Source organism: Nicotiana attenuata, chromosome 3 (genome assembly GCF_001879085.1).
Source record: "Nicotiana attenuata strain UT chromosome 3, NIATTr2, whole genome shotgun sequence".
Taxonomy (NCBI): Eukaryota; Viridiplantae; Streptophyta; class Magnoliopsida; order Solanales; family Solanaceae; genus Nicotiana; species Nicotiana attenuata.
The window spans coordinates 44,004,144-44,015,974 of record NC_031991.1 but is presented as its reverse complement, the minus strand read 5'-3'; the positions used below and the strand labels follow the sequence as shown (position 1 = coordinate 44,015,974).

At 42.9% G+C, this 11,831-nt stretch overlaps 1 pseudogene; it reads right to left on the bottom strand.

The window, feature by feature from the left end:
* LOC109224737 lies at positions 10,048–10,467 on the bottom strand (annotated as a pseudogene).

Here is an 11,831-nt window from a genome sequence, read left to right as displayed (position 1 = left end):
GTACCGATCCGCAAGACTCTACTAAACCCGCTCATGACTCGTGAGACCGATGTAACCTAGGCTCTGATACCAACTTGTCACGACCCAAAATCTAACCATGGTCGTGATGGCGCCTATCGTGTTACAAGGCAAGCCTATTCCCAAAATATTACTACTAATTTAATTATAAGAATTTAATAAAACATTTCCAATAATTTAATTCCTGATAAACTAAACCAACTCTAAATATAAATAATATAAAATACGGAAACGAGTCCCAAACATCAGGGTGTCACTAAGTCATGAGCGTCTAAAACTATGAACTGAGATATATAAACTGTCTAACTGTCCAAAGAAGAAATGATAAAAGGAGTAACAAGGTCCTGCGGACGCTGGCAGCTACCTTGCAGTCTCCAATTAAGACCGGCCTGAACTCAACGATCGCCGCGCTCTAATTCACCTGGATCTGCACATAAAGTGCAGGGTGTAGTATGAGTACAACCACCTCAATAGTAACAGAAATAACTAAGGAACTGAGCAGTAGTGACGAGCTGAGCAAAACAGTCCAATTATTTATTTTTCACAATTTTAAAAATAACAGGAATAAACAGGTAAATTCCATAACTTAGTAAATGCCACAAAGAAATTTAATAGATAAATGCAGCAACAGCAAAAGTAAATGCAACCTCACAACAATGTCATTCCATCACTCAGCACTCGCACTCAACACTCAATACACTCAACACTCTGCGCTCACTGGGGGTGTGTACAGACTCCGGAGGGGCTCCCAAAGCCCAAGCGCTAAGCACGGACAACTCACGTGCTACCATATCAATTCCTGGATCCGCACGGTCAACTCACGTGCTACGCGGACAACTCACGCGCTATGGTATCAATACCTGGACCCGCACGGTCAACTCACGCGCTACGCGGACAACTCACGCGCTATGGTATTAATATTCTCACAACCAGGCCATCATATCAATACCTGGATCCGCACGGTCAACTCACGTGCTACGCGGACAACTCACGCGCTATGGTATCAATACCTGGACCCGCACGGTCAACTCACGTGCTACGCGGACAACTCACGCGCTATGGTATTAATATCCTCACAATCAGGCCATCGGTATCACTCAATCATGTACCTCACTAGCCTCACCATCATCAACAAATAATGGGACACAACCCACATCAAGTATCACAGCATATTAACAAATAATAGAGACGGAGGTAAACATGTACAATAATTTCAATGACTGAGTATAATTAATGTGAGCATGAATAAAGCCTAAACATGATCTCTAACATGAAGGCAAACAAGTTCAACAACAAGTAAACACATAACCACAGATAATAGCCATTAGGCCTCACAACCTCACGGGACGGACCAAGTCTCAATCCCTCGCGGTGCACACCCACACGCCCCCCTTTCCTGCCATTGTTGGTTTTTGCAAGGCTAGGAAGAGGTGATTATCCCTTTCAAGGATCTAGATGAAACTAGAATCTTAGCTAAAGAAATCCCCACAGACGGCGCCAAATTGTTTGACCAAAAGTTATTGAAATCTTTTTGATTAAATCAATTAGAGAAGATGAAGAGGTAAATCTCAGCTAAGTATAAAGTCACGACCCCGGTTCACCCTCCGTGAACCATCGTGACGACACCTAGTTTCTATGACTAGGTAAGCCTAACTTGCGGAAGATAAACCAAATTGCGGAAATAAAACTATTTAAGAAAGAATTAGAGAAATAAAACAGCATTTAAAAGGTGCCGCTCGGAATACACAATATCTAACTTCTCATAACCAATACATACTCCCAAAACCCGGAAACACATGAATTACAAGCTACGAAACATAGTAAAATGCTCTAACTCCGGAATGTCTACATCAACAGTAAAGATAGAAGGGCTAACACTACAAGATAGAATAGAGAGAGAGACTCCTCGGTCTGTGGACGCGGCAGATATACCTCGAAGTCTCGTAGAATCGCCTCGCCTCAAGAATGATAGGCGTGAGTAGAGGTACCTGGATCTGCACATGAAAAACATGCGCAGAAAGGGCATGAGTACACCACAGCGGTACTCAGTAAGTGCCAAGCCTAACCTCGGTTGAGTAGTGACGAGGAAGGTCAGGGCCCTACTGAGATCAAATAAGTATAGAAATGACCAAAATAAGATAAATAGTTCAATTTAGAATCTACAATACGACTCTAATACAGGATAATAAGGAATTTAATTACTGAAACAGAGATAAAGACAAAACACAAGGAAATACTACGCATAACAAGGGTGATAACCGGGGATCTCTCAGTATCCTCAATATATATGACGGGAATCTCTCGATATCCCGAGGATCTCTTGGTATTCTCAATATATGCTAGGGATCTCTTGGTATCTCGAGGATCTCTTGGTATCCTCAATATACGTGCCAACTCTTGGTATCCCGCACCTCAGTTCAATTCGTAAATACGTACAGGGGATCTCCCGGGATGCCGTCCCGTAGTCCCAAAGTAAAACACACAGTAGCAACACTAGAATACTCAATTAAGCTCAATTTTGTACCAAGTAAACAGGTAATTTTAATCTAATATGCTTCACATAGTTCAATTAAGGCAGCCTAAGCAAATAAGCAGTTAAGTAAATTAGACATGCTTTTTCAAAGCTAACAGTAGGTTTAAAATGCAAGTAAAACGAGACAGGAAAAAGGGACACAATTGAAATTACTTAAAGAAAATCGGATTTTTCAACAATTAACTCAAGTACGCACTCGTCACCTCACGTACAAGGCATTTCAAATATCAAATATACCAAATCCTAAGGGGAAAGTCCCGCACACAAGGTTAGACAAGCCACTTACCTCGAACCGGCTCAATAATCAATCCGAAACCACGCTCTTGCCACAAGTACTCGACTCCAAATGGTCCGAATCTATTCAATTCAATTTTATACTGTAAATAACACTTCAAGTAACTGATTCTACAAAGAAATTCTAAGCTAAAACGCGAAATTAGGTAAAATGACCAAACGCCCCTCGGGCCCACGTCTCGAAATTGGGTAAAATTTATATTTTCAGAATCCTCACACTCTCACGAGTCTAACCATATCTAAATTATCCCAATACAATGTCAAATCCCCAATCAAAACTCAATTTCTTGGTCTAAGAATTTTCCCCCAATTTCCACCATAATTTCAAAATTAAAGGATGGATTAAAGTGTAGATTCATGGAAATTAGTCTAAACCGAGTAGGAATTACTTACCCAAATCGCCCAGGTGAAAATCTCTTCAAAAATCGCAATCTCCCGAGCTCCCAAGTCCAAAATATGAATTATGGCTTAAACCCTCGATTTTGGGTTTTAAAATCTGCCCAGGCAATACATTCATTGCGATCGCGAAAGCCCAGTCGCGAGCGTGAAGAGCAAAACCCACGCGCCTCAGATTTAGCCTACGCGAACGCGGAACCCCGTCTGCGAACGCGATGCTTTGGCTCCCTCAAGCCTACGCGTTCGCGGTTGGCTTCACGCGACCGTGTAGGGAAAACACTAAATTCCACTGCCGCCTTATTTCTTCTATGCGAACGCGACCTAGCCCACGCGTTCGCGATTAAGAACTACCCATAACTACGCGTTCGCATTCCTCTTCGCGCGAATGCGAAGAGCAAAATTCCCTCTGCCTCGCCTTAGCCTTCGCGATCGCGATCCTCTACACGCGATCGCGATGAAGAAAGTCTGCAACACATACCATCAAAAATCTGATGTTTTTCCAAGTTCAAAAATGGTCCGTTGAGCATCCGAAACACACCCGAGGCCCCCGGGACCTCAACCAAACCTGCCAACCAATCCTAAAACATCATTCAAACTTGTTCCAACCTTCGGAACGCTCAAAATAACATCAAAACACCTATTTTTCATCGGATTCAAGCCTAAGAATTATAAAAACTCTAAAAACACGCTTTCGATCAAAAAGTCTATCAACCCTCATCCGAATGATCTGAAATTTTGCACACATCACATTAAACACTACGGAGCTACCCCAACTTTCGGAATTCCATTCCGACCCTCGGATCAAAAATCTCACTATCGAACCGGAAACTTCAAAAAATTCAACTTTCGGCATTTCAAGTCTAAATTAGCTACGGACCTCCAAAACACAATCTGAACACGCTCCTAACACCGAAATCACCCAACGGAGCTAACGGAACCATCGGATTTCCATTCCGAGGCTGTCTTCACACTGTTCCGACTACGGTCAACTTTCCAACACTTAAGCTCTCATTTAAGGACTAAGTGTCCCAAAACTCTCCGAAACCTAAAACTGAACATCCCGGCAAATCAAAATAGTAGAAATAAACACAAGGGAAGCAATTAATAGGGGATCGGGCTGTTAATTCTTAAGACGACCGGCCGGGTCGTCACATCCTCCTACACTTAAGCATTCGTTCGTCCTCGAACGAGCATAGAGACATACCTAAAGTAGTAAAAAGATGAGGGAAACGGCTGCGCATATTCTGCTCGGTCTCCCAAGTCGCCTCCTCGACCGGCTGACCTCGCCACTGAACCTTCACGGACGCAATGTTCTTTGACCTCAGCTTTCTAACCTGTCTATCCAATATTGCCACTGGCTCCTCAACATAGGATAGATCCTTGTCCAATTGGACTGAACTGAAATCCAACACGTGCGACGGATCATCGTGATACCTCCAGAGCATCAAAACATGAAATATCGGATGAACTCCTGTCAAGCTGGGAGGTAAGGCAAGCTCATATACAACCTCCCCAACACGCCTCAATATCTCAAAAGGGCCAATAAACCTCGGACTCAACTTCCCTTTCTTCCCAAATATCATAACACCCTTCATAGGCAAAACCCGAAGCAGAACCCGCTCTCCTACCATATAGGAAACATCACGAACCTTCCGGTCCGCATAGCTCTTCTGTCTGGACTGGGCTGTACGGAGTCTATCCTGAATCACCTTAACCTTCTCCAAAGCATCCTGAACTAAGTCTATGACCAATAATCTAGCCTCACCCGGCTTGAACCAACCCACTGGAGATCTACACCGCCTACCATATAAAGCCTCATACGGTGCCATCTGAATGCTGGACTGATAACTGTTGTTGTATGCAAACTTTGCCAATGGCAAGAACTGATCCCAAGAACCTCCAAACTCGATCACACACGCACGGAGCATATCCTCAAGAATTTGAATAGTGCGCTCGGACTGCCCGTCCGTCTGAGGGTGAAATGCTGTGCTCAACTCTACCCGAGTACCCAACTCATGCTGAACGGCCCTCCAGAACCATGATGTGTGTCACACCCCTTTTTATACCCCCGAAAGATAATATGTGCATGGTATGGATTGCGGGTGGGTTAAAGAGTTTTTTCAATTAAAGTGACAAACTTGAATAGGGATTATTTTGTTTACAGAGTCGCCACTTGGAATTGATTTTTTGGGTGTTCCAAGTCACCTTTTTATTTGAATCCCTAGTCAAAGGAAGGTTTGACTCTATTATTATCGGTCCACAAAAATAAAGTTCGGGTAAGGAATTCTGTTAACCGGGGAGAAGGTATAAGGCATTCCCCGAGTCACGTGGTTCTAGCACGGTCGCTTTATTGACTTAAAACTTGGATTGAAGTAATTTTGGGCAAACTGTGATTTATATTATTTTCATGTTTTACCTATCCGCTTTTATCTCTTGATTATTAAAAAACTTACAGAAATATTTTTGAATAATAAGATGTCATAACCACACTACGCAAGCGAATGTGTGATCGACGAAATTTATGATTTAGTCATAACCGCGCTACGCAAGCGAATCCGCAGTCATGACAAACGATTGTTAGCACGTTATTTACTTTTGAAAAATTGCTACAATTGTGCTTGGAGGAAACATTAACCCTCTTATTTTTGGAAAATTTATTAAATGTCACTACCACGCTACACAAGCGAATCCGTGATTATGACAAAAGATTTATAAACTAATTAAAACTATTGAATATGATAGGAAATTGATGAATTAACTTATTAAATGTTAAGCGTTACGCTACACAAGTGAGTCCGTGAAGTTAAAGCGCACCTACTATTTGCCTAGCGTTTAAATTAATTAAAAGGAAACGAGTTAATTTAAATAGTAGAAAAATCTGATATTATTATTATTTTCTAGCTTTATAGTTGGGAAAAATTATGCAAATAAATGTTGGACCAACTTTATCTATTTTAAAGAAATGAGCCAAACTTCTTGTTAAAAGAAAAATGGGCCAGCTTGTATAGAGCTTTTGGGCTGCTGGAATTTATTACTAAAATGGGCCAAGAAATGGATTTCAATTGGCCCAATGCTATATAGAAGAAAAGGGGTAATTTTGTTGTTTAAAGGTAAATGGGCCAGCTTTTTATTCTTCATTCAGTAAGGCCCAAAGTTGATACAATCTTAGCTCTTTACTTAGTTTGTGTTCATGACCATTAACTACATAGTCACAATTGTATAAACGCCCACTTTACAAAAATAGCCACTTTTGCAAATCCGGCAAAATGGCCAGATTCACAAAGATATTATCACAGCATCCCTAGAAGCATATATTGGCAGTGAAATTTCAGCAACTAAAACGAACTCATGCTATGTGTTATACACCTAAAGTCCTTCATGGCATACTTAGCATTGTTACTCGGATATAATAGCTTGAAAATATGCTTAAAAATCCATAAACGACTTACATATCACATTCAAAAACTTACAACTCAATATTCAAGTATTATGAAGGACTATATTCACATTATCACATGCTTGATACATAACAATAACATACAAACTCTTTTGTTGTCAAACTATTCATCACATCAAACACATTTAAATGGTACAGCATGTTCAAGTTGTTCCCATTGCTGAAAATACATGTATTACGAGTCTTAAAGGATTACCTGGATAGCAAAAGAATAAAAAGTAGTTCAGCAACTAAAGCAGCATAAAAACAGCAGCAAAACAACAGAAAACCAGCAGCAAATCCGTGTTAAAACAGCCCGAAAACGTAGAGAAGAAACCCAGAAACGAACTCTAAAGAGGACTTATACTTTTCTAAAAGGTTGCACTCTAAGATTCACTCCTAAAGCTCACTATTTCAGCTTACTCTTCATGTGTTCAACTGCTGAAATTTTTTATGTTTTTGTGTGTTCAAAGAAATTCTAAAAACTCTATGGAAGTGTGATGGAGTCCCCTAATAATGAAGAAAAGGCAGCCCTTAAATAGGCAAAGAAAAGCCAAATTTTTGGACAGATTTTGGTTCACCCAAAATCTGTCCAAAAGGAGGCTGAATTTGTGTGCTAGAGGCTGTCCAAAAAGTGAAAGGACAACCTGAAATCTGCTATGGTAGGAGCCAAAGAGTCACTTCAGCCACCCTACTAAACGCAAGCTACTAGTACCCTAGTTTATGACAAAACTATCTAAATTTCAGATTTTAACATCACCAATATCACCCTATTGATTCAAATTGAACCAAGAATTAAAACATGTAATTAAACTTCAACACATTTATTATGAACCAACATGAGCAAACAAAAATTAACTATTAAAGCCAAACAGAACACATTCTATCGCTGAAGCGATTTAACAAAAACCAACACAAGCATAATCAGAAATGGATTAAAATAAAGAAACAAGACAAAAACTAATTCTAACTAAAACCCAAAAAAATAGAAAATTAATAACGGGGCCGAGTATTACGATTTTACCATATACTCGAGCATCCGGGAAACGACGATAGGCAGTGGTACGACTTCGAGCAAGCTTCTATTGTTGATATTCTTGAAACCAAAAACTCCGGCGAATTCGAGTCCGGTTTCAATGATATCAACGACACAACCTTGCTCGAGGCCGGTTTGAGAAGAGAAACGAGAGGCAGTGGTTGAGGGCGGCAGTGACACGGCCAAACGGCAGCGGCGGGATGTCGGCAGTGGGGGTGGAAAGAGGGGGAGAAGAGGAAGCCGGTTCTGTAAAATTTCCGGAATTTGGGGTGGTGGGCGGCGGCTAGGGTTTCGGATTTTAGTAGATCTATGGAGATTGGTGGAGATTTGGAGGATATGAGTGGTATAGGTAGAAAGAGGAGGAAGAGGGAAAGAGATGGTGAAATTTTGGGGTGGATTGGAGGGTTGCCGCCACTGGCGGCAATTTCCGGCCGGCGGCGATGGGCGGCGGCTGGGCGGCGCTGGGCGGAGAGAAGAGAGTGTGGTGAGAGGGGAAGAAGAAAGGAAATAAAGGGGAAAATGGGGGAAAATTTTGGGGGTTTTAGGCTTTAAATACCTAGGTTGAAGATCAAACTAGGACCGTTGGATCAAGTCAAGATGGGTGGATGATATTGATCTTTGTCACTTAACCAAAACGACGTGGTTTTGATACAAAACTACGCCGTTTGGACCCTCCCCTGGCAGCCCCTTTTGGGGCCGGATCTGGGCTCTTTGGGCCTCTAGTTTTGGGCCAATTTGTCTCAATTTCAATTAAAATAACAAGCCCAATCCCTTACCCCCTAATTATTAATTAAACTAAAAGTCTAATTCTAAAATCTCCAAATACACACCAAATAATTATTCAAAACTACAATGTAAAAGAAAGAACAAAAATTAGGCATTTACAGCATGAACTGAGTGCCTCTATCCGAAATGATGGAAACTGGAATACCATGGAGGCGAACAATCTCTCGGATATAGATCTTTGCCAACCGCTCCGAAGAATAAGTAGTACACACAGGAATAAAGTGAGCGGACTTGGTCAGCCGATCCACAATCACCCAAACAGCATCGAACTTTCTCAAAGTCCGCAGAAGCCCAACTACAAAGTCCATGGTGATCCGCTCCCACTTCCACCCCGGAATCTCTATCTGCTGAAGCAACCCACCCGATCTCTGGTGCTCATACTTCACCTGCTGACAGTTGAGGCACCGAGCTACAAACCCAACTATATATTTCTTCATCCGCCTCCACCAATAGTGCTGCCTCTAATCCTGGTACATCTTCGCGGCACCCGGATGAATGGAATACCGCGAACTGTGGGCCTCCTCTAGAATCAACTCGCAAAGCCCATCAACATTGGGTACACAGACCCGACCCTGCATCCTTAATACTCCATCCTCGCCAATGGTCACATCTCTGGCATCACCATGCTGAACCTTGTCCTTGAGGACAAGCAAATGAGGGTCATCATACTGACGCTCCCTAATACGATCAAATAAGGAACACCGAGAAACCACGCAAGCTAAAACACGACTGGGCTCCGAAAGATCCAATCTCACAAACTGGCTAGCTAAGGCCTGAACATCCATCGCCATAGGCCTTTCTGATGCTGGTAGATAAGCCAAACTCCCTAAACTCTCTGCCCGGCGACTCAAAGCATCGGCCACCACATTGGCCTTGCCCGGGTGGTACAGAATAGTAATATCATAGTCCTTCAGCAACTCTAACCACCTCCTCTGGTGCAAATTTAGATCCTTTTGCTTGAACAGGTGTTGCAAGCTCCGATGGTCACACAAGGCACACCGTATAGATAGTGGCGCCAAATCTTTAGAGCGTGAACAATGGCAGCTAACTCAAGGTCGTGAACCGGATAATTCTTCTCATGTACTTCAACTGTCTGGACACGTAGGCAATCACCCTACCATCCTGCATCAAAACCGCTCCAAGGCCAATCCTCGAGGCATCATAATAGACAGTGTGAGACCCCGAACCTATAGGCAATATCAAAACTGGGGCTGTAGTCAAAGGTGTCTTGAGCTTCTAAAAGCTTGCCTCACACTCTTCCGTCCACTGGAACGGAGCACCCTTCTGGGTCAGTCTGGTCATAGGGGCTGCAATCAATGAAAACCCCTCCACAAAACGACTGTAGTAACCCGCCAAACCGAGAAAACTGCGGATCTCTGTAGCTGAGGATGGCCTGGGCCAACTCTGCACTGCCTCTACCTTCTTCGAATCCACCTGAATACCCTCACTCGATACCACGTGGCCTAAGAATGCCACGGAATCCAACCAAAACTCCTGAATACCCTCACTCGATACCACGTGGCCTAAGAATGCCACGGAATCCAACCAAAACTCACATTTCGAGAACTTAGCATATAACTTCTTCTGTCTCAGAGTCTGAAGCACAGTCCTCAGGTGCTGCTCATGATCTTCCCGTCTCGGGGAATACACCAGAATGTCATCAATAAAGACAATGACAAATGAGTCAAGATAAGGCCGGAATACACTGTGCATCAAATGCGTAAAGGCTGCTGGGGCATTGGTCAGCCCAAATGACATAACAAGAAACTCGTAATGACCATACCGAGTCCTGAAAGTAGTCTTCGGGATATCTGGCTCCCGAATCTTCAACTGATGGTAACCTGAGTGCAAATCAATCTTAGAAAACACCCGTGCGCCCTAAAGCTGGTCAAACAGATCATCAATACGAGGCAAAGGATAACGGTTCTTCACTGTAACCTTGTTCAACTGGCGATAATCAATACACATACGCATAGAACCATCATTTTTCTTCACAAACAAGATAGGAGCACCCCAAGGTGATACACTTGGTCGAATAAAGCCCTTATCGAGCAATTCCTGTAACTGATCCTTCAACTCAGGAGGAGCCATACGATACGGAGGAATAGAAATGGGCTGAGTGACCAGCAACAGATCAATGCCAAAATCAATATCTCTATCAGGCGGCATGCCTGGAAGATCAGCTGGAAACACATCGAAAAAGTCCCGTACTACTGGAACTGAATCAACTGAAGGGGTATCAATACTGGCATCTCTCACATAGGCTAAATATGCGTCACACCCCTTCTCAACCATATGCTGAGCTTTAAGGAAAGAAATAACTCTACTGGAAATGTGATCTAAGGTACCCCTCCACTCAACACGCGACATACCTGGCATAGCCTGTGTCAGGGTTTTGCTGTGACAATCAAGAATAGAATAATGGGGCGACAACCAATCCATGCCCAAGATAATATCAAAATCTACCATGTTGAGCAACAATAAATCGGCTCTGGTCTCAAAACCATGGAGAGTAACCAAACACGACCGATAAACGGGGTCCACAACAAGAGAATCTCCCACAGGAGTAGAAACATAAACAGGAAAACTCAAAGAATCCCGAGATACACTCAAATGCGGAGCAAAATAAGAAGACACATAAGAATAAGTGGAGCCTGGATCGAATAGAACCGATGCATCTCTGTGACAAACCAGTATAATACTTGTGATCACAGAATCAGAAGCAACAGCCTCGGTACGGGCAAGAAGGGCATAGTATCGGGCCTGGCCTCCCCCTCTAGGGCGACCTCTACCTCCCCGACCTCACCTCTAGCTGGCTGGGCAGGCGAGGTAGAAACTAGAGCTGTAACCATAGCCTGAGAACTCTGTGGGGCACGTTGTAGCTGAGAAGTCTATGGAGGCTCACTCCTCCCAAGTCTAGGGCAATCCCTCACCACATGGCGGGTGTCACCACACTCGAAACAAGCTCTGGGAGGACGTAGTGGCTGTGACTGGCTCTGGCCAGGTCTGCTGGACTGACCTCTGAAAGCACCCCGTGCAGGAGGCGCGCTAGATACCGGTGGTGCATAATAAGGCTCCTGAGGTCTACTTGATGTGAGGCATTTCATTTCATTGAATACTACTTGCATAGGACTCATGTGCAACGCACGTGTTTAGAAACTAGTTATTATAAAGGTGGGAAGCCCCAAAGTTAAAAGTTGGATTACAAAATACCCTTCAAAAGTAGATCAACATAATTACCCCATCCAAACATTATTTCTACCATATTTTAAAACTACCATATAGTAAATTGACCATCTAATAAATAGAATAATTACAAATGATAAAATGAA